Source organism: Lactuca sativa, chromosome 1 (genome assembly GCF_002870075.4).
Source record: "Lactuca sativa cultivar Salinas chromosome 1, Lsat_Salinas_v11, whole genome shotgun sequence".
NCBI classification, from domain to species: domain Eukaryota; kingdom Viridiplantae; phylum Streptophyta; class Magnoliopsida; order Asterales; family Asteraceae; genus Lactuca; species Lactuca sativa.
The window spans coordinates 67486954-67499355 of record NC_056623.2 but is presented as its reverse complement, the minus strand read 5'-3'; the positions used below and the strand labels follow the sequence as shown (position 1 = coordinate 67499355).

The window sequence follows — 12402 nt, the reverse complement described above, 5'->3', positions numbered from 1 at the left end:
CATCCGAAGTACCTGAAACAAAATCCAAAACTGTAAGCCTGAAGCTTAGTGAGTTCCTCCAAAATACCAACGTCATACAAGCCATAACCATATCATAACAAACATCATGAATATAGTGTCTGCAGTATGACTGGACCGCCCTCACCGAACCTTCAGTTTTTCTGGCCCACTCTCAGAACCTTCAGCATGTCTCGTCTGCCCTATCGGGCCTTCAGCCTGTCTGGACCGTTCTCCAGGCCTTCAACCTGACTGGTACGCCCCCGTGGGCCTTCAGTCTATCCGATCCGCCCTGGGTATGTTGTCCTACAACAAAAAGCAGGACCGCCTCAACCCACCCCTAAGCATACAATCAACACATAGATAACAAATGCTAACATGTACAAACAGTCAGACCGATCTAACAGATCACTAATCATAGCATCATCATATATACAAAGATACCAACCTAACTGGTCTCTAAACATAACATCATTCTATATACCAGGATACAGATCTAATAGGTCACTAAGCATATCATCATGTGATAACCAGGATAACAATCCAAAAGGGCCAGCATTGGTGCCTTCGACCATGTTTGCTTGCCAAGTGGATAGTTTTACTTGAACTTTGTATATTATGAAGGGTTTTGAGCATTCTAACAATCCTATGGTATACATGCAACCCTAGAAACCCTGGATCTATGTTTTATCTATTATATCAAATTTGATTTTTCCAAGGTTCTCATCCTAACTAGCATATCATAGGGTACTCATAATATAAAAACTAGAAGAATGACTTACCTTTGCTTGTGGTTGATTGCTTGGAGCTTCAAGAGCTTAGCACCAATAATGTGAATGCCTCAAGTGGAATCACAAATCACCAAAACAACTTGGAAGACTTTGAGAGAATATGAAACACACTAGAAATCGCCCACCCTTGTTCTCACACACACTAGTGCCATTTCATGTGCCAAGGACCTCTTTATATAGTATGGTGGATCAGGGTTACATCCATGTAAATCCTAATACCCATGACCTTTCATTTCCATAGGAACCATGGGTTAAAAACTCCATGGACTATCCATTCAAGTTTAGCCCATCCTAAATAAACTTTGGCTCATTCTATATACATAAGAGTCTATATTTAATTAGTTTCTTTTGATCACTAAATTAATTCCAAATTAATTCTTGATCAATACTAATTAAATAATATAATTTCATATTAATATATTATAACTTATAATATATTAATAAATCATAAACAAAAGATTATCCATACAAATTGTTTCGGTGAAGTGCAACCCAAATGGACCATGTCAGGTCGGATCAAGTACCACTACTAGAAAAATAGCCTTTTACGACGCGCAAACAATAACATGCAGTGATTTACGATACGCATTTTTTGTGTGTCCTAAAAATAATGTCCGTTTAAAAAAAATGAAGGATAGAAGACACGCGTTTTTGCGTGCCCTAAAATTAGTGTCCAATAAAAAAAACTAAAAACGCGGAGGGCGCCTATGTTAAAATGAGTGTCCTGTAGGGATGTACGACACCAATCAGCTTGGGGGAAATGAAAATCCCAAAATTTGAAAGGCCGCCATTTGATTTCCATCCTTCTTCTCTCTGATCAATACCAAAACACCCAAACATCATCACCGCTCCTCTTTTCTCGCACAACAAGAATCTACGATGCCGATCATGAAGTTCTCAAAGCATTCAAAGGATTAGGAATCGAGATCATTATCGGGCTAGGAAACAAATTCCTGAGAGATATAAGCACAGGGACCCGTATTCGTGGAATTGTAGTTAGAAACGAGGTTCTAGGCGGTGGCAATCATGAACTCTGGGAGGTCCTGTTACCATCGGTGAAAAACATCCACACCGCTCTCAACCCCTTCCACCTAGCCGACGATGTTGAGGTTTCAAGCCCACATTCCGCCCGTGCGTTCGCTCGTTCGTTCCCTCCGTCAGCCGGCGCGTTTAAGGAAACCCTAGCTCCTTACATGAAACCTCTCCTCGAGTTTTTCTCCCAAATCAAGTGCCATTTCTACATAAACACGTATCCATTTCTCACATACATCAGTGATCCCGAACACATCAATTACGCAAAATTCAAAAATAATGCAGGAATAGAATATGCGAAAATGAAATTACATTATGATAACATGTTCGAAGCACAAATCGATGCCACTTACGCTACTTTGGAAAAAGATGGATTTGAGAAAATGGAGGTTATAGTAACGGAAACCGATTGGGCTTCAAATGGTGATGCGAATGAAGCCAAAGCTATGTTGAGTAACTTACCCAAAAGACTACTAAAGAAGAAAGGTACACCTTACAAACCAAATTCAGAAAGAGACTCGCCTTTCTCTACATCTGCAATTTCTGAAATCCCTAATCACCTAATCGTATTTGATTAATCTCTCATATCTTATTGATTGTAATTGTTAATAGACACTCTAATTAATCCCGTCAACAAACTACAGAAAGCATACACAACCCTAGGCGACTTCAGTGAAGCATCCTCTCTTCCTACTCTCTAGGATGCCTTGCCTACAATTGTAGTCATCGGTGGTCAGGTATAAATATGCCGATATTAATCGGCAATCGTAATTTCTTTTATTTTCAGCGTTCTTTCATCCGATCAATGACTTAATTCACTTAATCTTCATGAAAGCATTTAGGTTCTTAATTTTAGTTTATGGTGTTTGTGTGTATTTGATCTTTATTTCATATTTCAACACGGTGATCAGTAATTCTAACCCCTGATAATGGCTGTTCATATCTATTGACACAACTAAATTTAACTTTTTGATTTAGATGAAAGTGTAAAACTATTTGTGTAAGTAGTTTTTATTCATGCAAATGTACTTCACAGTTCACTCTAATCACTTTCCATAAATTGGTTTTAGAGCTCTGGAAAATCATCTGTGTTGGAGAGTGTAGTTGGAAAGGATTTTTTGCCTCGTGGTTCTGGTAATTGTTATATCTTCAAAGTTTTCTGATTCAATTTTTTGGATATAAAATATGATTAACATCTATTTGCAGGAATTGTCACTCGGCGTCCTCTTGTTCTACAACTTCATTAGATTGAAGAAGGAAAAGAATATGTAGAGTTTGCTCACCTTCAACGAAAGTGGTTCACTGATTTCCACAAACATCAAGTCAGAAAACAGGAAGCATTAGTTTTACAGTTGAGAGAATGATATCCGTTCTAGTCAATAATATTCACAATTAATGCTGTGTCTTTAGTGTTGACTGATCCACCATGTTTTTTATACTTAATTAGTTATCTGTAGTGTAACTCTAATATGGATGTTTTTGTGGCTAATTATAGGCTATCATTAATGGACTTTGGGTTGTTTTTTAGGACATTGATAAATCTCCTGCAGATGTACAATCCATCTTCATTTCATCAGCATTTTACTTTCACAAAAGCATTTATTTAATTCCCTCATTTTTCATTTCATCCACTCACCAAGTGTCCAAATTGCAAGAAGGTATGAGCAAGGATCATCAGGCTCTTGCGTGTCCATCTGTACTTTATGACACATTTGTTAAGAATTAGAAATCAAATCAAGAGCATTTCATATTCTTCATAAGGTATAATATACTACTACATTACTACACTTACCCCTACCAAAAGAGGATGTGAATCTGGAAGCTCAAATCTTCAAAATCGATATAAAAAAGGCAATTAGAATTCACAAATCACACAACTACTAAAAATAACATCATCTTTTCATATTTTCTTACACTTGGTGTTCTGTTCTTAGTTGGCTGACATTTTTAAGTTTAGGTACAGGGATTGTTGTAGCTTCTGAAGTAGATTATTTACCCTTTGAGTTTAAAGCTCTAGAAATTGCCTTTGAAGCTGCTTGCACATTTCTAGAAACACAGGTTTGATCAATATTCAATACACCTTTTGTAAAATAACATTTTTTTTTCTTTAGTTATCAATTTCATTTAACTCCTTCATCAGGCAGCAAAATTAGAAACTGAAGCATACCCATTGTTAGATGAACTCACATCAACAATCAGCACAGTAAACTTGGAACGTGTTAGAAGATTAAAAAGCAGACTTGTTGCATTAACTTGAAGAGTCCAAAAAGTAAGAGATGAAATAGAGCAATTAATGGATGATGGTGGAGATATGGCTGAAATGTATCTTACAGAAAAGAAAAAAAGAATGGAGTCAATTTATTATGGTGAACAATTTAATATTGGTGAAGGTGTCCAATCTTTTTTAGCTCCTGTTTCTCCAGTTTCTTCACCTCCAGATTATCAAAAGCTTGAAAAATCTTTTCACAAATTGATGTTAAACCTTTGCAACACTCTGTTTTTCTGAAATAGATTTAAGTCTTGACTAAAAGAATTCAAGGTTAAGTAGGTATTTCCTTTTTTAAAGCTTCACAGTTTTTGAAAAGCTTCATTACAATTATGCAATGTATACAGAGCTAAATTTCATATGTTTTGTTGCTAGGGTTCATTTTTAATTTCTGTTTAAGCTAAAATGTTTTGTAACTAGTAATTATTTCTGTAAGGGTTTAAGTTAGAGTTTGTTGAAGACCAATATGCTTAAATTAAAATGTTTTTTTTCTTTGTGCTTTTGATCTAGTTAATTGGAATTTATCCATCTCTAATTATTTTTCTTCTTTAACAGGTTCACCTGCTACCACGACACCCAATTACTAATGGTGATTCTCTCTCTCTTTTCTGTTTTCATTTTAAACATCATCAAGTGCCTGGAAATGTATGGAATTCCAGTTCCAAGATATGCATTAGTAAATAAGGACAAACCATATCAAGATTTAGAGTATTTTATTGAGGAAGAAGATTTTGTTGAAATTCATGGGCAGCGATTTTGGAAGCCTTTTGTAGAGAAGCCTGTTCATGGTATGCATATCTCACAATCCTTTTCATACACCTTCTCCAACTTTCCCTGTTTGCTAGTAATGTGCGTTTATTGTCCATAACTAAGTATGGTTGGAATTTGAATTTATTTATTTATTTTCCGTTTTTCCTTGTTTAAAGGTGATCATCACAGCATAATGATATATTACCCAAGTGCAACAGGGGGTGGTATGAAAGAATTGTTTAGAAAAAGTGAGTTTTTATAATTGTTATGTGTATTAAGTATTTAATTTATAATTACTATGAACTAAACTGTTAAGAGGTGTCTTTCAGGTTGGCAACGGATCAAGTGAGTTTCATCCAGAGGTCAGAAGAGTGAGACGTGAGGGCTCTTATATATATATGAGGAATGTATGCCAACTGGTGGAACAGATGTTACGGTTGATTAAATTCTTGATTGAAAATTTATTTTATTTTATTTACCTGTGTAATTGTTCAGGACATATGGATTGTATTTGTGGTACAGGTGTATATTGTTGGTCTAGAATATGCACATGCTGAGGCAAGGAAGTCTCTTGTTGTTGATGGTGTAGTTATGAGAAATGCATATGGCAAAGAAGTAAGTGATAGATGGACATGGACCACAGTCATATTCTTTGCTTCTTTTTAATGTTTTTATTTTTTATTTTTTTTGGGAATGTTAGGTCAGGTATCCGGTGCTTCTTACTCCAAATGAAAAACAAATGGAAAGAGAAGTTTGCATTGCATTTAGGCAAGGGGTATGTTATATTATTTCTATATTGGCTTTCAACTTTAATAAAATGTTATATATGCAATAAATCTCTGTGTTTGTATCTATCTGATTCCTCTGCCACTTTCTAAATCTTCTTGCTTGCGACACTTAGTGGTTCCTGTTTTTCCCCCCATTAAGTCATGTATGTGTAAAGTGGTTGAATGAATAATGACGTCTGTTTCTTTTCTAAATTGAATAAACCATCTGAATGAGACTAAATGACCATTTTACCCTTACATTCTAACAAACTATTCTCACAATACTCATTTTTCATTAGGCTGATCAATAATAGGGTTGCAATTTTGGACTTCAGGTAGTTGTTGTTGTTCATTAGGTTGATCTGACATTCCAATTAGTTTTTGATCAGTTTTGTTTTCTGTTATACTTGCTACACTCCCCTCTGGTTCTGGTAACCCTAGCCTTGCACTATAGTTAAATATTATAATTAAAACTTTGGCTGTGGAGGAAAAGACATAAATGCCCTTTCCAAATGTAATCATCTGGTAATGTAACTCATACCTATGAATAAATAGAGAGTATTAATTAATTAATTTTTTAATGTTTATAGGCATAGTATTAGTTATTAAATATTAATGCATGAAAACAGTTGGCATACAAAGTTCTTTGGTCAAGCTTGCAAAGTCGTGGCCATAGGTACTGCTGAATCGTCTCCAAAACTGGATACTTGTGTAGAAATTTAAATATTAGTTTTTTTTAAACAAGATGAGAAAGTTTTTTGAATTTTAATTAACAGTTTTACAAAAGGTTTAGTTAGTGCTTACAATTCTAAAAGATGTAACTTAAGAGACTCGGGAAGTGGTTTTAGGGGTACCCATCCGAGTCTTACAGCTATACGCCCCACATTTGTGTCAACCTAGTTCAAAGCATTTATGCCAAAATGTTTGAATATGAATGTTCTTACTTGTCTGTATCTTATTATGCATTGTATCTTTTTGAATTTTAATTTATTGTGTTTAAAATTCTCCGGACATTCTGTTGTTCGGATAAACTTATCTGAACAGGTCATTAAATTTCTGTCATTTTCCTTTTTTTGGCTATGTGTATTTTGGACATTTCTAAATACTGATGTTAATATGTACGATGGCTAATTAAACCATAGACTGACATGATGGACATGATTTTACATTGGTGTGGTTGTTGTTTCTTTTGGATCCTCTTATTATCACCTCAAACCAAATGATGCTCGCCTTGTTTGGGATCGTTTGCCATCTGTTATGATTAAATTCTCATGTTTTCTATACTTTTTTCTATACTTGTTTATATAACGAGCTATATAGTATAGTAAAAAACATTAACTTTGTTACATTTAATGGTTGAATATTACAAAGTTATCTGCTATCGACACACACTTATGCAAATATTTTCAATGCAGAGCAGGTTTTAATGGAACCCGGAACACCATATGGATCAAATTTCGTATCTCAAGTGCGGTCCCATATTCTTTGGATGGAGAAAAGGGTAATTTTGTCTTTTACAACTAACATTCCATGTTTGATTCTTCTAGTAATCATATTAGCATATTAATTTTATGACTTTTCTTTGATCAGGTCACAAGAATTATCGGAGCAGGGGTTCATTAGTCTTAAAGAATTATGAAAGGCAAGATGCAACTCTGTTTAGTTAGAATTTGATGTTTATCATATTTGTGTATATCTTTTTAGTTTGTTTGGCACATTGTAGAAGGATTCCCTTAATAGCAATGTAGTATTAGGTTATATAGTTAGGGAAAACCTCTTAATAACAATGTACAATTAGATCCCCTTAATATCAATGTATTACAATTTTTTTGACATAATGTTATTTTATGAAATTGATTGTTTTGGTATATGTTGTTTACATATTTTTGTATTATGTGTAAATGAGTATTGTAAAGATGCATTGTAAATGCATATTGTAAAGAAGTTTATGACACGCAAATGCAGTCATCTTCATTTATGACAGGGGTTTCCTTGATATGCATTGTGTGTCATAAACACGCGCGTCGTAAGGTTACGACACGCAAATGTGTGTCATCTTCCTTTATGACAGGGCCTTCCTTGATACGCATTGCGTGTCATAATTGCGCGTCGTAAATGCATGTCGTAAATGCACGTCGTAAACAGACGACGCGCAAAAGTGTGTCGTCTCTCGTTATGACAGGGCCTTCCTTGACATGCATTTATGCTTCGTCTGAGCGTTTTATGACACGCATTGCGAGTCGTAAAAGGCTGTTTTTCTAGTAGTGATATCAAATATAGTTACGGACTTAAACACCTTATCCAACAGTCTCCCACTTGGATAAGTTTGATAACTATAGTTGCAAGTATGACTTCAGGAACTAACCAACAATCGTAGCTCTTAAAACTTTGTTGAACTATGAAGTGCCATTTTAGATAAGTGATCATATAATCCTCTGTTCTAGATATCAGTCGGATAAATACATGGAACAACGTCATACTTATTTTCCAGCAGTTTGTTTCCCGATTTCCGATTTGTTTGACATAGAACTAAACTGAACACATCAATTTGGTTCTGACCGGGCCGGACACATAGGTCAAAACAAAATCATCGAGGGGCCTAGATATCGCTTTTAATCCTCCAAGGACTAAAAGAAACATATAAACTTCGACTCATATGCTTGTTGTACTACTTGTTGAATCATACATAAAGGCACATTTTATAACATCAAGTTACCGATGCGTTTTCGTACAATCAATGCACAACCAACTCATAGTCAACAACTCATACCTCTAGGTTTGAAGACTTATATGATATTACCGTCTCACGATCACTCAAGATAAATTCCATGAAGTGATACAAGTGAGCGTGGGTTTAATCTAATACTCAAAAATTATGAGCACTCATGAATGTTGTAGCAACTTTTGCTATGTCTAACACCTTAGACATCTACAAGCCCAATTCATGACAGTCTTGATTCATACCTACTTCCAACATATGACTGAATGTGGAGAGTTTGAATAAAGTAATTATTCTGGAAGTCAAAATATGCAAAGTTGAAACAATAGTAAACGATTGAAACAAAATAGCAACACCTTACTTATCAATAAACAACAACTTTTATTTAATCATCAAATGTCAATTACATTTTACAAGTTTTCAAAGCCATCTAATCTGTAAAACTAATATCGTCCTTCAGCCCGATGCTCCTCGCATGCTGCAAATGCCTAACCCTTGGCGGTCCCTTCGTGAGGGGATCTGTTGGGTTCTCTTCTAACGATACCCTCTTAGCCACGAGGAGTCCTTCTTCTATCTTGTGTCTTATGAAGTGATATTTTATGTCAATGTATCTGGACCTGCCATGATCCCTCGGTTCCTTGGCTAAGGCAACCGCACTATTGCTGTCACATAAAATCTCCATAGGCTCCTTTATAGTTGGTACAACTCCAAGGTCTCTGATAAAGTTCTTCGGCCATATCGCCTCCTTCACCACTTCACTCACTGCTATGTACTCTGATTCACACGTCAAATCAGCTACTGTCTCCTGCTTGGAACTTTTCCAAATAATTGCTCCTCCATTCATGGTAAAGACCCAGCCCGGATGAGAGCGTAAATTATCCATATCAGTCTGAAAGCTAGTGTCACTATACCTCACTACTCTTAGTTCATCACTCCCACCAAGGGTAAGGACCCAATCCTTAGTCCTCGGCAGGTACTTAAGAATGTTCTTCACCGCATTCCGATGAGCCTTACTAGGGTTCCCCTAATATCTGCTGACCATGCTCAAAGCAAAGGCCACATCATGGCGGGTACAAGTCATAACATACATGATCGAGCCAACAGTGGAAACATATGGTAATCGAATCATCTCAGCTATCTCAACCTCTGTACTCGGGATCTTAGCCTTACTCAGTTTGGCATTGCTTTGGATCTGTAAATCACCTTTCTTGGAATTCTGCATGTTGAACCTTTTCAACACCTTGTCCAAGTAGGTACTCTGACTAAGTCCAATTAGTCTATTACGCGTATCTCTCAATATCCTTGTCCCTAGGATATAGGAAGCCTCTCTAAGGTCCTTCATAGCGAAACACTTCCCAATCCAGGACATAATCTCCTGAAAAGTTGGAATGTCATTTCCTATGAGTAGTATGCCATCCACATACAGTACCAAAAAGCTAACTATACTCCCACTAGCTCTGACATATACACATGACTCATCTTCGCTTCTCGAAAAACCAAACTCTTTGACTTTCTCATCAAAACAAATATTCCAGCTGCGAGATGCTTGTTTCAATGCATAAATGGATTTCTCAAGCTTACACACTCTATCAGGGTACTTTGCATTAACAAAACCCTCTGGCTAACTCATGTAAACATCCTCAACCAACTTTCCATTAAGGAAAGCGGTTTTGACATCCATTTTCCATATTTCATAATCATGAAATGCCGTAATGGCTAGCATAACTCTAATAGACTTAATTTTCGCTACTGGTGAGAAGGTTTCATCATAGTCAACTCCCTGAGTTTGCGTGAAGCCCTTCGCAACCAATAGCGCCTTATAAGTGTGCACTTTCCCATCCATGTCAGTCTTCTTCTTGAAGATCCATTTTCACCCGACCATCTTACGACCCGATACATTTGCAGCCAAGTTCCAAAGTTGATTTTCATACATGGAATGAATCTCGCCGTCCATAACCTCTTTCCATTTAGCAGACTCAGGGCCTGCCATGGCCTCCCTATAGCTGTAGGTTCATCCAATTTACCAGTGTACTATTACTGATAAATGTATCACCTTCCGCAATCATATGGAAACCATAGTAATGCTTAGGTGGATTCCTAATTCTAATGGAACGCCTCGGAGGTATAGACTCGTCAGTTGGTTCAACATGAGTTTCCTTCTCAAGTTTATTGCTAGGGTTTGAGGTTTCTTCACCACTTGACTCCTGAAGCTCTTGAAGGTCAATTTGCCTCCCACTGTTTCCTTGGCTTATAAATTTTCTCTCGCGAAAGACCCCTCTCCTTGCCATAAAGACCATATTTTCACTGGGTCTGTAGAAGAGGTAACCAAAGGATTTCTGTGGGTAGCCGATGAAAATACATTGCTCACTTCAGAGGTTCGAGCTTGTCGTGAGTCTCGCACCTCACGAAAGCCTCGTAACCCCAAATCTCTATGTGGTCTAAATTGGGAACTTTCCCAGTCCACATCTCATGAGGTGTTTTGGCAACCTTCTTGGTAGGGACTAGATTAAGGATATGGGCGGCAGTCTCTAAGGCATACCCCCAGAATGTGATTGGTAACGAAGCTCGACTCATCATGGAACGAACCATGTCCAACAAGGTTTGATTGCGCCTCTCCGCCACACCATTAAGCTGTGGTGTCCTAGGAGGTGTCAATTGTGAAACAATTCCACATTCCTTAAGATAGTCAAGGAAATTTGTACTAAGATACTCTCCACCTCGATCGGATTAAAGCATCTTAATGTTCCTGCCCACCTGATTCTCAACTTCCTATTTAAACTCTTTGAAAATTTCAAAGGTTTCTTGACCATGCTTGATTAATTAGACATAACCATATCTACTGTAATCATCAGTAAAAGTCATATAGAAGCGGTTAGCATCCCTTGTGGCGGTTCTGAAGGGTCCACACACATGTGTGTGTATGAGGTCCAACAAACCTTCACCCCTAGCACAAGTACTAGTGAAGAGTGGTTTAGTCATTTTTCCAAGTAAACAAGATTCGTAAGTATCATCTGACCTTAAGTCAAATGAATCCAAGACTCCAACCTTTTGGATTTGGCCTGTGCGCTTCTTGTTGACATGTCCAAGACGACAATGCCACAAGGATTCCTTATCCAAAATAGTGGAAGAATCGATATGCAATGCATTATTTTCTAAGTTGTCTACAACCGACACAGTTTCATATACACCATCACAAGATAATGCTTTAAAATAAAGAATGTTATCAGAAAAAGAATTAATACCACCACATTCATTATCAAATGAAAAAGTAAATCCTTGTTTGTACAAACCATGAAAAGAAATAATATTTCTCGTCATTTCAAATAAGTAACAACACTTATTCAAATCTAATATTAACCCACTACTCAACAACAAAGAATAAACTCCAATCTTGGTGACAGGTGGAGCTTTCCTATTCCCCCTGATCAAGTTTATCTTTCCGTGCTCCGCATCCTCACTTCTTCTTAGGCCCTGCAAATCAGAACATATATGAATACCACAACCTGTATCAAGGACCCAAGATTAGACACAGATCTGGTCTAGTCAATTTAGAGACGATAAGCGTTGAAAATGACTTTCTGATGGAAGATTATTAAGAAGGAGTAATCTTAACTAAGTTGTAGTAGTTGTGACAATGATTCCAAATATATATAAAGAATGCCGAAATCTGAGTTATAACGAAGAATTTTATGACCTGTCAAAATTTCGCGACAGAACCGGCACAACACAGCGCAATGTAAATAGTTAATTTACGATAGAGCGATAGTTGGCCTTAGCGATCTAAACAAAAGTTGTAGAATACGTTAAACCGAGAGCGTGCATAAAAAGAACGTCCAAATCTGACTTCGTATGAGGAAGTTATGATTTTTCTAAGTTTTAGCTTAGCGATATGCAGCCCAAAGTTCGAATATGAGATCGAGTGGTTTCTAGCCGAAACAATCTAGACGATAATCGAAGATCTCGTCGATAGTAGTGCAACGGAAGAAAGACAGACGAAAACGGAGTTCAGATGAAGAAGTTATGAATTTCTAACGGAGTTTTCCTATCCCGGCCTACTAAAAATAATATAATAGAAAATAA

At 36.7% G+C, this 12402-nt stretch overlaps 1 pseudogene; it reads right to left on the bottom strand.

Annotated features, from left to right (window-relative positions):
* Positions 1 to 3344: 3344 nt before the first annotated feature.
* Positions 3345 to 6855, bottom strand: LOC111915228 (DNA glycosylase/AP lyase ROS1-like; annotated as a pseudogene).
* Positions 6856 to 12402: the final 5547 nt, after the last annotated feature.